At 40.6% G+C, this 14767-nt stretch overlaps 1 pseudogene; it reads left to right on the forward strand.

Moving 5' to 3' along the window:
• The first annotated feature begins 5515 nt into the window (after window positions 1-5515).
• LOC102851674 lies at window positions 5516-5953 on the forward strand (annotated as a pseudogene).
• Window positions 5954-14767: the final 8814 nt, after the last annotated feature.

Below are 14767 nucleotides of genomic sequence, written 5' to 3' on the forward strand. Positions count from 1 at the left end.
ATGGCAAGGGACACACCGACAAAGGAGATTAATCAGAACTGGGTTTGACAAGCACTGTGGCATTTGGACAAGAACAAACTGGGAGGAGGGTAGAGAGAATGGTGCAGTGGTGAATGAATGGAAACCCAAAATCTCTGTAAATGTTTATGAAAATTAATAAAATATAACTATAGAAAAAAATGAGTTTACTAAGGACAATAATCTGAGTTATTATATGAATAATAATGTGGCAGTAGAATTGGAAGAATACTCCCAAACAAACTGCATGATACAGATGACACAACCTTGCTTTCTGAAAACAAGGATTATTTAAGCACCTACTCAAGAACGCTGAAGAACACAGGTTTCAGTATGAATCAGGCCTGAACATTAAGAAAACAAAAATCCTCATAACTGATACAGTGATTAACAGAGAAAAGATGAAAGCTGTCAATGATTTAATTTTACTTGAATCCACAATCAATACCCATGGTTGCATTCGTCAAGAGATCAAAAACATCTTGCGTTTGGAAAATCAGCTGTCGGGGACTTTAAAAAATGTCAAAGAGCAAGGATGTCCATCTAAAGACCGAGGTGTGGCTGACTTTGTCAATTTCTTTTTCTCATCGGACTGTGTCAATTGTCATTGTCAATTATTGCATATGCTTGTGAAAGTTGCATAAAAAAGATTAAGTAGCAATGGATAGCTTTGAATTGATATATTGGCAAAAAATATTGAATATACCATGGGCTGTCAAACTAATAAATTTGTCTCAGAAAACCTGCATCCAGAATGTTCGTTGGAAGGAAATTTGGTTAGATTTCATCTCACACACTTTGGGCTAGCTGTCAGGAGGGGCCAGACCTTGGAAGGGGATATCATGTTTGGAAAAGCTGAAAGTCAGAGAAAAAAAGGAAGATTCTCAATAAGATTGAGTCAGTACTGCAACAATCATCATAAACACAGCATGTGTTATAAGGATGATATAGAATCTGAGGTTTTAGATTGCATCTGTTACAACAGCACCAGACAACAAGCAGCAAGTGCTTCAAATAGGCATGTCCAGTGGTTAACTGAAGATTGAAGGTTTAAGTTTACTCAGGTAAGGCACCTAGGATCAAAGGTTTATGATCTCCTTTCGTAAAAGGTGCCATTGGAAACCCTGTGAAGCACATCTCTGGTCTCACACAATTGGTGACCCTGGGTCAGAATTGACTTGATGGCCCCTGGTTAACAGGATGGCAGATTATCAGTTGCTCAGCCCCATAGAGCCAGTCCAAGGGAAAGGGTGGCTCTGTGCCTTTGCACTTGTCTAAGGCGATGACTTCTCAGCTGTCCTCAGAGTCATCAGGAGAAGGAAACCATCAGATAGAGGCCAAGAATCATCTCAGAGGCCAAGAATCATCTCTTCAACATTATAAAGCTCTTATCTGAGAGATCAAAGAGGGAACAAAAGCAAGCCTTTCTTTCTGAGTGACTGCATGAAATGTCTATGATGTTCTTGCTGTCGCTTCTAACAACAAAATAAAATATTAGTAACAATGCCTTAGAAACAGCAAGTAATGGATCACACATGCCCTTGCGCTGAGTATAGTAAAACCCCAAGGTCCATTAACTATCATGTTCAGGATCTGATTTGCCGCACAGCTGGGATGAACAGGCGTCCTTGGCTGAATGGTATTACCCTGGGCTCTGCAGCCAACATGCTCTGCCTGCCTCGGAAGCATCTCCCAATGTACCGAAACCTGCTGGACGTGGGATGCTGGGAGAAATTGACCGTGTTAGCCATGATTTGTCCTGATAAACAGTGCCAAGACCGCCAAGATACCTCCAAAGTATTAGATAAACTGATGCATCCGTCACTGGAAATATTTGTATTCTTTTTCTATAAATTCAGAAAGAATCATTGAAGCGAGAGTGGCTTTGGTGCATTAACGTAAGTTGTAGGATTATTTCTGCGTGGTTATGAAGGGTGGAGGCTGCACATTTTCTTGTGCTATTTTTCTGTTTACGCAAAAATATTTATCAGCGATCTTCCATGTGGTGACAGAAACTGTAGACCAATAGATACAAGATGATACCAGCCCAGAAGCCCCAAATTAGGGGAGTTTGTATCTATATACAACTTCTTTAACAAATCAAATAACTCCATCAATCAAAAAACTAAAAAATAATGCTCTCACTGGACTTTTCCCATACTGTTTTTATTGTTATTATGTGCCTTCAAGTCATCTGTGACTCATGACCCTTTGTACAAAAGCTCGGCAGTCTGCTCTACCCTTAGTCAGTCTCTGTCTCTGACTCATGTATTCTCATTACATCAGTTATTGTATCAATTCATCCCATCTGTGATCTTCCTCTCCTGCACTGTCTCTCCACCATTCCAAGCATGATGCCCTTCTCAAGGGCCTGTCTTTCCCGGCCACATGCCCATATGTGAGAGGCAGAGCTTCAAAATCCTAGCCTCCAAGGAGCAGTGTGGTTTCACCTTCTCTAGGATAAATTTGTTTATTCTCTTGGCACTCCATGGAATGTTCTATATTCTCCTCCAACACCACAATTCAAAGGCATCAATTCTTCTGTCATCGCTAGTCACTGTCCACCTCTCTAATCCATAGCAAGGAGTTGTGAAGATAGTGAACTGAATCAGGAACATCTTGGTATCCAGACTGGCATCATTGCTCTTCAGCACTGAAACATAAATTTATAGACATTGTTGTTGTTAGGTGTGGTCGAGACAAGCATGACTCATAATGACCCTATAAATGAAAGATTTGAACCCTGTTCTATCCTGTGTCATCCTCACACTTCCTCGCACATGAGAACCCATTGCAGCAGTCACCACACCAATCCACCTGATTGACAGTCTTCCTCTTCTTCATTGACCCTTCACCCTTCCCAATATCATGCCCCTCTCCAAGGAATAGCACCTTCTAGAAACATGTCCAAAGTATGTGAGGTGAAGCCTCATCATTCTTGCCTCCAACGAGCACTCTGCACCATCTCCTAGACATATCTGTTCTCTTGGCAGACCATGGGATGTTCAGTGCTCTTCTCCAACACCACACCTAACAGGCATAAATTCTTTTTCTGTCACCCCTATTCATTGTCCAGGTCTCAGAAGCAAAGCTAGTAATCAGAAAGACCATGGCCTGAATCAAATGCACCTTAACCCTCAAACTGACATCACTACTCAATAATTTGGAGAGGTACTTAACTGCAGATTTTCCCAGTGGAATGTGCCTCCTTATTTCCTGACTGCTTACACCAAAGATGATAACTGTGGATCCAAGCAAGATGAAGCTGTTGACAATTTCAGTCTCCTCTCCATCCATCGTGACATGGCCTATTGATCCAGTGGTAAGAATCTTTGTTTTCTTGCTATTGAGACACAGTCCGTACTAAAGGCTTGCATTCCTTGATCTTCTGCAACAAGTGCTTCAAGTTTTCCTCACATTGAGAAATAGAAAAATACAGGCATAAATTAGATTATTAAAAGTTCTGTACTATACCATCTCAAGAAAGCAATCAAGTAATTAACAGTTTTTGGTTTGCAAGCCTTCTATTTTCCATGGAGGGCTCTAGCTGCCTAGTGGCAAGAGCTGCACTGCGATCCCAAAGACATGCGGTTAGATGCCTCTAACTGCTCTGCAGGAGGATGGGCAATCTCCTCTCATGCTATTAACTGCCTCTGAAAACCCGACAGAAGGTCAGCTATGGGTCGGTTCTGACTCTACTATAAACGACAACAGTCTTCCATTTACACTATACTGTAGAATCTCTGATGTCATATGTGTAACACTTGAGGCTGCTAACCAAAAGATCACCAATTCAAATCCCTTAGAAGCTGTACAGAAGAAAGATGGAAGTCTCCTGAAATAAAGATTTGCAGACTTAGAAATCTGATGGAGGAGGGCCGCTCTTGTATGGAACTGATTCCACAGCAGTGAGTTTCTTTGCGGAGACTTTTAAATGTGCAATATTTTTAAATATTTTTTTAATGAAAAAAGAACTGAGGGTTTTCAGTCATTCATTGTAAGTGTGCAATATTTTTTTTAAAATACTGGAAATATTTAGAGAATTATCAAAATATGGCACAAAGACAAAAAGTAAATACATGTTATTGGAAAAATGGCACAAGTAGTGGCTTCTGCAGCAGCTACCACAAACTTTAACTTTTTTTTAAAGTTTTTTTTCTTTTTAGATTTTAATGAATGTTTGTACAAAACTTGGATTTCCACTCATTCATTGTTGCTCATTTTCCTACCTGCCCTGCCCTGAGTTCACTTTTCTCTTTGAAAAATACTTTTTCATTCTTGAACAATCTCCCCCCACACTATCCCCAGTCCACTTTACTATGCAGCTTTTATTCTGGACACTCATTCAGCTGCTCTGGAGATGTAATATAAGTAATATCCTGTGTGATTTAAAGCATCTGAAACCCAACTCGAGGGTCACCCATGAGTTGGTTCCAAATTAGCAACATCTAGCAACAACACTGCTCTATGGTATAGGGTTTTTATTAGTTAATCTTACCGTGTCACACAGACGTTCACATCCACTTCCAAAATGGCTTGCCTCTGGAAACTCTATGTACGAACAGTGCTCAGGTCGTTCCTTCATAGGGTCACTATGAGTCGTCTATGACTCGACGGCACCAAACAACAACAGCAATCTTACCGTGTCACACAGAAGTTCTCCTGAAACCTGCTCACCAGAATGTTCCTGTTGTATTTTATATAAATTATCGTAGCTGACAGCATCACAGCAATGTATAAGCAACCACGTTATAATGAACTGACAGCCAGTTGGGGGGAATGGCTGTGTCACTGTTGTGGTTAGGTGCCAGGAGGCTGACTTTGATGCACAAAGAGAGAAGAGATATAGGTCTCTGTCAAGGAAGCACAAGCAGATTCAGCAACTGGCAGCCATGAGCTGAGGGCAGCCATAGGGTTTAAAAAGGCCAGTAGAGGCCTGAGTTCAGAAAGCTGAGAAGGTAATCTGAAGAACTCCAAGTTAACTAAGGAGTCAGTATAGAAGCTGCTGAAACCTCTGTGCCAACAGGAACTATAAGTAGAACACAGCTCCCACAGAATGGACAAGATGGAGTTAAACAAGGGAGCAGTGAGTGACTGAAGTAGGCAATGGAGGCATACTTGAATCAGAGCCTGCATCGTTTTTTGTTTTTTAATTTATTTTTTAAATTTTATTTTATTGATTTTTTCACTTTATTAATTTTATTGAACATTTACAGAGATTTTGGATTTTCATTCATTCATTGTTGCACTTTTCTCCCTGCCCAGCCCTCCCCCACCAAGTTCGCATCTCACTTTGAAAATTAAAAGAAAAATTCTTTCTTTGGTATACAATCCCCCCACCCCTGCTCCCCTCCCACCACCTCGAGTACACTCCACTATTTTAATGAACATTAACAGAGATTTTGGATTTCCATTCATTCATTGTTGCATTTTTCTCCCTGCCCACCCCTCCTCCCCAGTTCGCTCTTCTCTTTAAAAAGAAAAGACGGCTGCCACCATGAAGCTCAACCCTTTCGTTACCTCGGACCGCAGCAAGAACCGCAAACGCCACTTCAATGCCCCTTCGCATGTGCACAGGAAGATCATGTCCTCCCCTCTGTCTAAAGAGCTGCGGCAGAAGGACAACGTGTGCTCCATGCCCATCCGCAAAGATGGCGAGGTCCAGGAGGTGCGAGGACATTACAAAGGTCAGCAGATTGGCCAGGTAGTCCAGGTGTACAGAAAGAAGTATGTCACCTCCATCGAAAGAGTGCAGCGTGAGAAGGCTAATGGTACCACAGTGCATGTGGGCATTCACCCAAGCAAGGTGGTTATTACCAGGCTGAAATTGGATAAAGATCAGAAAAAAATTCTTGAACGTAAAGCTAAATCTCGGCAAGTTGGAAAAGAGAAAGGCAAATACAAGCAAGAACTAATTGAGAAAATGCAGGAGTGAATGCAACCTGAGGAACAACCACAGTTTAACTAGATTTCCATCTGAGTATGCGTTCTTGTGACGTTCCAAAATGACCCTCTCATTCAGAAGTGACTATAAATCTGCCTTTGCAATTTTGATTCCTATTTTTAAGAATAAAAATTGGAAATGTTTTCCCAGTTGCAAAAAAAAAGAAAAAAGAAAAATTCCTTCATTGGTATACAATCCCCCTCAACATACCCCCAGCCCCCCCCCCCCCCCCCAGTACACTCCACTATGCAACCTTCATTCTGGACTCCTGTCATAACCATAGTACCCAATCATATATCACTTTTAAACTGTTGTTTTTAATAATTTCTTAAGACTCAGAGAACTAAATTAGTCTAGCTATGTACTCATTCATTCAGTTATCTATCATCTATCTATCTATCTAATCTATCATCTATATTTATTATTGAATGCAGCTTGGATAAAAAGTTTGTGGAACTAACTGGTTTTCCATCCAACACTTTGTACACGTTTTGCTTCATAACAGCAGTGCTGATGCTGTGACCATGACAGCACTCTTCCCACTTCCACCCAGGGTCCTTGTGTCCATTTCTCTCCCTCGCTCTTGCCCCCTGCTACTTCCTGGACTTTGTCTCTAGGCAAATATTGCCCGTCTTGTCTCATTAGATTGACTGTTCCGAGTTCGTTCATTCCTCACACGTGTGATTATTCTCTTCCTTCACCTGTCAGCTATTTGGTTGCAGGGAGCCGCATTTCCGTGCACAGGGCTCGCATCCCAGGTGGCTGTAGATATCCAGGTAGAGAGGAGTTGCAGGAGGTGCAAACAGGGCTTTGAAGCTCAGAAGTGAAGCCTTGGCTGTAGATAAACCACCCATGAGTCCACTTCACAGGAGGGATAATTGAAACCAGGCATCCTTTAGGTCACGCGTTAACAGTGACGTGATGTCAGTTTCACTATGCTGGGCACCAGGAAAAAAGTTTCCAGGGCTCTTCTGGAAAGAGGGGAGAGATGAGGGCAGTGAGCAAAATCACGGTGTGCTAATAGGGTCTGACAGCTTGGATCGCTCTGCTTGCTTGCTTGGGGTCAGCCTAGAGCATTTGAATTCTAGGAATAGGATCTCTCACAAGGATTTTCTGGTGAAGGCATGACCTAAATTGAGAATTTTATCATAAACTGTAATGTAAATTATCAAAATCAAATTATTAAAAAATGCCAACAATTCCGTCTGTCTTGGTGAATGGTATTTGACTAAGGCATTCTAACTCATCACTGTTTCCCCTCTAATTAATGTTGTCACTGATTATCCTCTTTGCATTAAATATACTTGTCAAGAGGAAAGTGTTGTGAAGACCCAGGGACTCTCTATTTGAGAGGCTTTTAGGGGTAATACTGGACAGGTTCTGTTCATCAAGGTGGAGTTGTTTATGTTTAGTATCCTAAGTCATGGCAATTGAAACAAAGAAACTGGGTGAGATTGACTTGTATTGGTTTAATGGTCTATACATTTCCTTTTTTATACTGAGGCTTACTTAGGTAGATGATTACACAGAAAACTTTAGTTGAACACAAAATTAAAGTGTTCTGTGTTCAACTGTTCATGTTGTTAAGTGCTGTCAAGTTGTAGGCAACTCATAGCATCCCTATGAACGAAAGACCTGGACACTTGTATAATTTCATTCTTTCTCCTGGTTCATAGGGTTTCCGGAGGCAAGCTATTTCAAAAGTGGATTCCACTCCTGCTTCCAAGCTTGTTTTAATCTGGGAGCTCCACTAATTTGACACATTGGTGTCACAGTGTTCAGCTTCACAGCAACCACTTGTTACCTCTGTACAGCAATGCACAGACCAGGGCTAGACGACCTAGAAGAATGTTTCGCCACAGATTAGAGTCACCCACCTTTGGCTTGGTCACATCACTTTCTGTTCACTAGGCCAACTGATCTCTATGATGCTGTTGTTGTTAAGTGCCTTTGAGTCGTAGGCCACTCACAGTGACTCTACGAACGAAAGACCTGGACACTTGTATAACTTTCATCCTTTCTCCAGGCTCATACACATTTTATTTTGGGACATTGCTTGTAACCACCTCAGTGTAATAGTACTTGTAACTTCCTCCCTGGGTTCCTTTATTTCATTCATTTTGCTTTCCTACAATTTTCTTCTTCAGACCTTTGATTTTAGAAAATGCTCTGCTTTTGGTCTCATATGGTTAATTGTGCTGGTAATATTTTCCTCTCTGCTCTTACTATTCACTTTGTAGGCTTATGCACTATTTTCCTGCAAGTTGTTGCTCTTGTTGTTGTTAAGTGCTGTGTTGGCTACAACTCATAGCAACACTATGAACAGTGGATCTGAACCCTGTTCTATCCTAAGTCATCCTCATCATTTTTGATACACTTTGTTAAAATCACTGTCTCAACATATCTCATTGATGATCTTCTCTTTTTCACTAACCATCCACCCTTTTAAGAAAGCTCTACTTTTTCAAGGACTTGCCTCTCCTGACAACATACCCAAAGTATGTCAGATGAAGTTTCATTATACTTGTCTCTTTGTTCTTTTGGCAGTCCGTGGATATTCTTCACTCTTCTCTAACATCATCATTCAAAGACATCAGTTCTTACTTCTGTCATCTTTACTCATTGTCCAATTTTCAGATGCACAGTAAATGACTGAAAAGTTGCCTAAGAGTATCTTAGGGCCATAGTCTTAGAGGATTCTACAGTGTTCAACAGACAAATAAGTACTTCCTACAATTTTGAATTTTGTTCTACATATTTCTCTACTCTGTCCAAGACCTGCTGATGTGACTCTAATCACTGTCATAGTTGGGTACTATCTGCTTCTTCAGACCTCAGTCATTACATGTTGTGCTCTGTGTATTCTCTTACTTCTTTGACCAAATTGTTTTCTTGAGTGTTTTTCTCCCATTTTCTTTGTTCCAAATGTGGGGGGTGGGGGTGGGGTGGGGTGGTGGTGAACCAAAACAAAAAGTAATGTTTACATCTTAGATGGCTGCTTACAAGCTTTTTCTACTACTCACCAAAGTAACATGTGGAACAATGTCTTTGTGGACTATGTGATATACATTAATGTAGATGTTCCTGATGCTGCGGTCCTTAATCTGTAAGCCCAGTGATTCTTCCTCAGGGTATTTGCTTATGTTGCTGTTGTGTGCCATCAAGTCACCTGTGACTAATAAAGACACTTAGTACAATAGCTCTGAATTTTGCCCTTATCCTTAGCCAATCTCATTGTCTTCAACAGACCCAATCTCATTTCACCAGGAACTGAGTTAATCCATCTCATCCTGGGTCTTTCTCTCCTGTGCTTTCCTCTCTTCCCTTTCAAACATGATGCTCCTCTCCAATGGCTAGTCCCTCCTGACCACATGCCCAAAATATGTGAGGCAGAACTTCAAAATCCTTGTCTCCAGGGAGCAGACTGATTTCACTCTCTCTAGGACAGATTTGTTTGTTCTTCCAGCAGTCCACTTTATGTTCACCACTCTTCACCAGCACCATAATTCAAAGGCATCTGTCCTTTTTCTATCATCCTTAGTTACTGTTCAGCTCTTGGATGTACAGCAAGTAATTGTGAAGACCATGGTGGATTAGTCTCCAGACTGACATTGTTGCTCTTCAGTATTCTAGAAAGGTCCCTGATAGCAGACTTTCCCATTGCAATTCATCTTTTGTTTCCTGACTGCTGATGCTAAGAGTATTGATTTTGGAACCAAGCAAGTTGAAGTAACAAACAATATCAATCTCTTCTCCATCTGTCATGAAGCTGCCAATTGGCCCAGTGATGAGAATCTTTGTCTTCTTGATACTGAGCTTCAATTTTTCAGGACCTTTGGTGGTATAGTGATGAATTACTTTTGCTATCCTTAAGACTCCAAGTATGTATGGAAAACCAACTGACATATGTCAACTATGAGATGCAGCTCTGGACATGCTCACCAGTCTATGCCAGGAAATTTGCAGGACAGTTACCAGGCAAATGGGATAGAAGAGATCCATATTTGTTCCCATTCCCAAGAAAGATGATCCAACAATGTGGAAATCAATCTAATAATATCATTAATATCACATGCAAGCAAAATATTGCTGAAGGTCATTCAACAATGGCTAGAACAGAACATACATAAAAAAACTACCAGCAACTCAAGCAGGGTTTAGAAGTGGCCATGGCACCAGGGATATCATTGCTGATGTCAGATGGACCATGGCTGAAAGTAAAGAGCATCATGAGAATGTCTATTTATGCTTTATTGACTGTTCAAAAAAAGTCTTTGACTATGTGAATTTTAACAAGTATGTCTAACATTCATAAAAAATGGTAATCCCAGAGCACTAAATTGTGCTTATGCAAAACCTATACCTAGACCAAATGGCTACTGTCCAAACGGAGCAAGGGAACATTGTTGTTGCTGTTAGGTGCTGTTGAGTTGAGTAAGACCCATAGCAGCCCTCTGAACAAAATACCCGAAATCTGTTCTATCCTGCACCATCCTCACACTTCCTGACACACAAAAGCCCATTTGCAGCAGTCATCGTATCAGTCCACCTGGCTGAGGATCTTCCTTTCCTTTACTGACTCTCCACCCTTCCCAGCATCATGTCCTTCTCCAAGGAATAGCCTTTCCTATCAACATGCCTAAAATATGTGAGGTGAAGCCTTATTATTCTTGCCTCCAAAGAACACTTTGGCTACACCCTCTGCAATACATATTTCCTTGCTCTTTTGGCAGTTCATGAGATGTTCAATACTCTTATCCAAAACCACAGTTTAAAGGCATCAATTACTCTTCTCTCCTCCTTACTCATTGCTCAGCTCTCAGATGCATAGCAAGTCATCAGAAAGACAATGGCCTGAATCAAATGCACCTTAGTCCTCAAACTGACATCATTACTCCTCAATAATTTTCCCAGAGCAATGTATCTCCTTATTTCCTGACTGTTAGTACTAAGGGTGTTGACAATTTCAATCTTTTCTTCATCCATCGTAATGTTGCATATAGGTCCAATGGTAAGAACATTTGGTAAGAATGGAGCACTACTTGGTTTAAAATTAAGAAAGATGTGTGTATCAGGTTTGTATCCTTTTCCCATATTTATTGATTCTGTATGATGAGCAAATATTTCAGCAAGGTGGACTCTATAAAGAAGAATATGGCATCAGAATTGGAAGAAGACTCAATAACATCTCATCAATATCTGTGTTATGCAAATAATACAACCTTACTTGCTGAAAGTGAGGAGGACTTGAAGCACTTGTTGTAGAAGATCAGAGAATAGAGCTTTCAAAATGGGTCACATTTCAATGTCAAGAGAAAAAAAAATCTCACCACTAGACCAATAGACAATATAATGATAGATGGATAAAAGATTGAAATTGTCAATGACTTCATTCCAATCAACACTTACCAATAGCAATTAGGAGAGTAAAAGACATATCACACTGAAAAGTCTGTAGTCAGAGTCCTCTTCAAATTGTTGAAAAGCAATGATGTCAGTTTGAGGACTAAGGTATGTCTGATTCAGGCCATAGTCTTTCCAATCACTTGCTATACTTCTGAGAGCAAGGCAATGAATAAGGATGACAAAAGAAGAATTGATGCCTTTGCGTTGTGGTGTTAAAAAGAGTATTAAATATCCCATCGATGGCCAAAATAACAAACAAATGAGCCCTGGAGAAAGTGCAGACAGATTGCTCTTTGGAGACAAAGGTGATAAGGCTTCATCTCACATATTTCAATCATTTACTGAGGAAAGGCTATTCCTTTGAGAAAGACATCATACTTGGAAAGGTGGATGGTTGGTGAAAGACGGGAAGACCCTCAACCAGATAGATTGGCTCAGTGACTACTTCAATGGTCTTGAGTGTGTCAGAGAGTATGAAGATGGCAGAGGAGAGAACAGGGTTCAGATCTGTTGTTCATAGGGTCACTATGGGTCATACTCAATTTGGAAGCATCTACAACAACAAAAACTCAACTGTTAGAGGTTTGAATCCACCAGCTGCTCCAAGGGAGAAGGTTGGGTAGTCTTCTCCTATTAAGATTTATTCCCTTGAGTACCTAATGAAGGGTCACTATGAGCCGAACCAGTTTAATGACTGTAGGTTTTTCTGTTTGAAGACGTTTTTCCAGAACTCTTCCCCCTGTATACATTCTTGTGTATATTTGCAGCACCTCCAAATGCAATCTCCCTCTCCTAAATATAATTAAATTGACAATTGCTAGCACGGGCTATATGTAAGAAAGGGATGTGATTCTCAGAAAGGTGGAGGATCGGTGAAGCAGAGGAAGACCATCAACCTGGTGGATTGGCACTGTAACTGCTGCAGTGGACTCTAGTATGTTGAGAAGAGTGAGGATGGCACAGGATAGGACAGGATTCAAATTTTTGTTGAATTCAGATTTTTTGTTCATAGGGTTGCTATGGTTCATATCCAATTCAATGGCACTTAAGAACAACAACAACAATTACAATTCTCTTAATCATGGTTGGACTCTCATATTCTCATATCTGTTCAATTTGCATGTAGACTGAATATTTCATATATGCCACATGTTTTGTTTTTGTTGTTGATTGCCGTCGAGTCAAGAGCGACTCATACAGACACTATGAACAAAAGATATTAAGTCTTTCTATAACTATCATACATAGTAGTCTGTTGTACATAGGGTTTTCAGAGGCCTGCTATTTCAGTAGTGGAAGGCAAATCCTTCTTCCTAGTCTGTCTGAATCTGAATGTTTAGATTTAGTACCAGCAGCCAGGAAATGAAAAAACGTATTGCGATGGAAAAGTTTGCTGTTAGGGACCCCTCTAAAGTACTCAAGAGCAACGGTGTCTCTCTGGAGACTAAGGTGCTCCTGATACAGGCCATGGTCTTTGCAATCACTTGTTATGCATCATAGCATCATAGAATTGGACAATGACTAGGGAGGATAGAAGGAGAATTGATGCCTTTGAGCTGTGGTGCTGGAGAAGAGTATTGAATGTACCATGGACTGCCAAGAAAACAAACAGATTTATCCTAGAGAGGGTTAAACCAAGCTACTCCTTGGAGGCAAGGATTCTGGGGCTTTGTCTGACATATTTGGGCATGTTGCAAGGAGGGACGGGTCCTTGGAGAGGGACATCATGCTTGGGAGGGTGGGGGGACGGCACAGGAGGGGAAGACCCTCTATGAGGTGGACTGATTCAGTGACTGTGGTAATAGGGATGGGTGTGTCAGAGGCAATGCGATTGGTACAGGATAGAGCAGGGTTTAGGGCTGTCGTACATAGGGTCGCTATGAGTCACAAATGACTCGACGACACATAACAACAACAACAACATAACTATCATGGTAATATGTCACATACTTTGGACGTATTTCTAGGAGGTGCTATTTCTTGGAGACAGACATGATTTTGGGAAGGGTGAAGGGTCGGCGAAGGAGAGGAAATCCCTCAACCAGGTGGACTGACACAGTGATCGCCCCAATGGAGCCTTGTGTGTCAGAAGTGTGAAGATGGGACAGGACAGGACTGGCTTAAGATCTTTTGTTCATAGGGTCTCTATGAATCATACTCAACTCAATGGTATTTAACAAGAACAATTGTATATTTCATCAGAGATATTGTTATTATGACAAGATTGTGTATGTAACAGTTTCTGCTTTTGTTGTCTTTTCTTTTTGTGTGTCCACTAGTGCCTTTAATTGCTTTGATCATTTTGTACTAACTTCTCTCTTATTAAGGAGCTCTAATCTTGCAGTAATATAAGTCTGGAAGGAGTTGTGCTGCTAACCTTTCTTGCAGTGTGAATCCACCAAAAAGATGGACAATCTCTCCCCATGGGATTTCTAGCTTTGGAAAGCCAATGGAAGGTCAGTCAAGAGTTAGTTCCAAGTCAACTGCAATGAAAATACGAGAGAATCTCCCTTATTGAATGCCGCCTTCCCTGTCAAAAGTTAAAACAAGTGTCCTTGATAATCATCAAATATTTTGTCTTTGCATAAATCTTTTGTTTGGGAGCTCTGGTGGCCCAAGGGGTAATGAATTGTGCTACAAACCTAAAAGCAGGCAATTTAAATCCATTATATACTCCAAGGAGAAAAATGGTCAATATTTCCCATGCAATTTACAGCTTGTGAACATCTGCTGAAGGATCAGCTATGAGTCAGTTCCAACTTGACAGTACATAACAACCACAACTGGCTAATAGTGCAATTGCTGGGTCATACTTACACTTTTTAAGGAAACACCATCCCGTTTTCTAGAATGATTGATTACACTCTAGCTCCTCCACTTGTATCTCTAGTGGAATATCTCTAATGTTGCTTGAGGTTTATAGGAAGACTTAACAAAATTCTACCTTGCTTATTGAAAGTGAAGGGACTTGTAAAGCCCCTCTGCAGAAGATAAAAGACTACCACCTTCAATATAAGTTACATCTCATTAAAAAGAAAACAAAAATCCTTACTACTGGCCCTATAGGCAACATCATGGGAGCTAGAGAAAAGATTAAATTTGTCAATGACTTCATTTTACTTGAATTGACAATCAACTTTCATGATACCAGTGGCAAAAAAATCAAAAGACATGTTGCATTTGGAAAAACATCTTTCAAGGTCCTCTCCGAAGTACTAAAGACAAGGGTATTAGTTTAAAGACCAAAAACAGAGGACTCTTCGATAAAAGGGATAGGTTCATTCTCTTAGAATACTGGTTTGGTAAGGATGGGCAAATAAAAACTGGCTATCTAAAAGGGGGATATTAAATCATGAGGCATAAAGCAGCTAATTTACATGTATTCATTAGTGTAGTTAG

This window comes from Elephantulus edwardii, unplaced genomic scaffold (genome assembly GCF_000299155.1).
Source record: "Elephantulus edwardii isolate Elephantulus edwardi_28Jun2011 unplaced genomic scaffold, EleEdw1.0 scaffold00317, whole genome shotgun sequence".
NCBI lineage: Eukaryota > Metazoa > Chordata > Mammalia > Macroscelidea > Macroscelididae > Elephantulus > Elephantulus edwardii.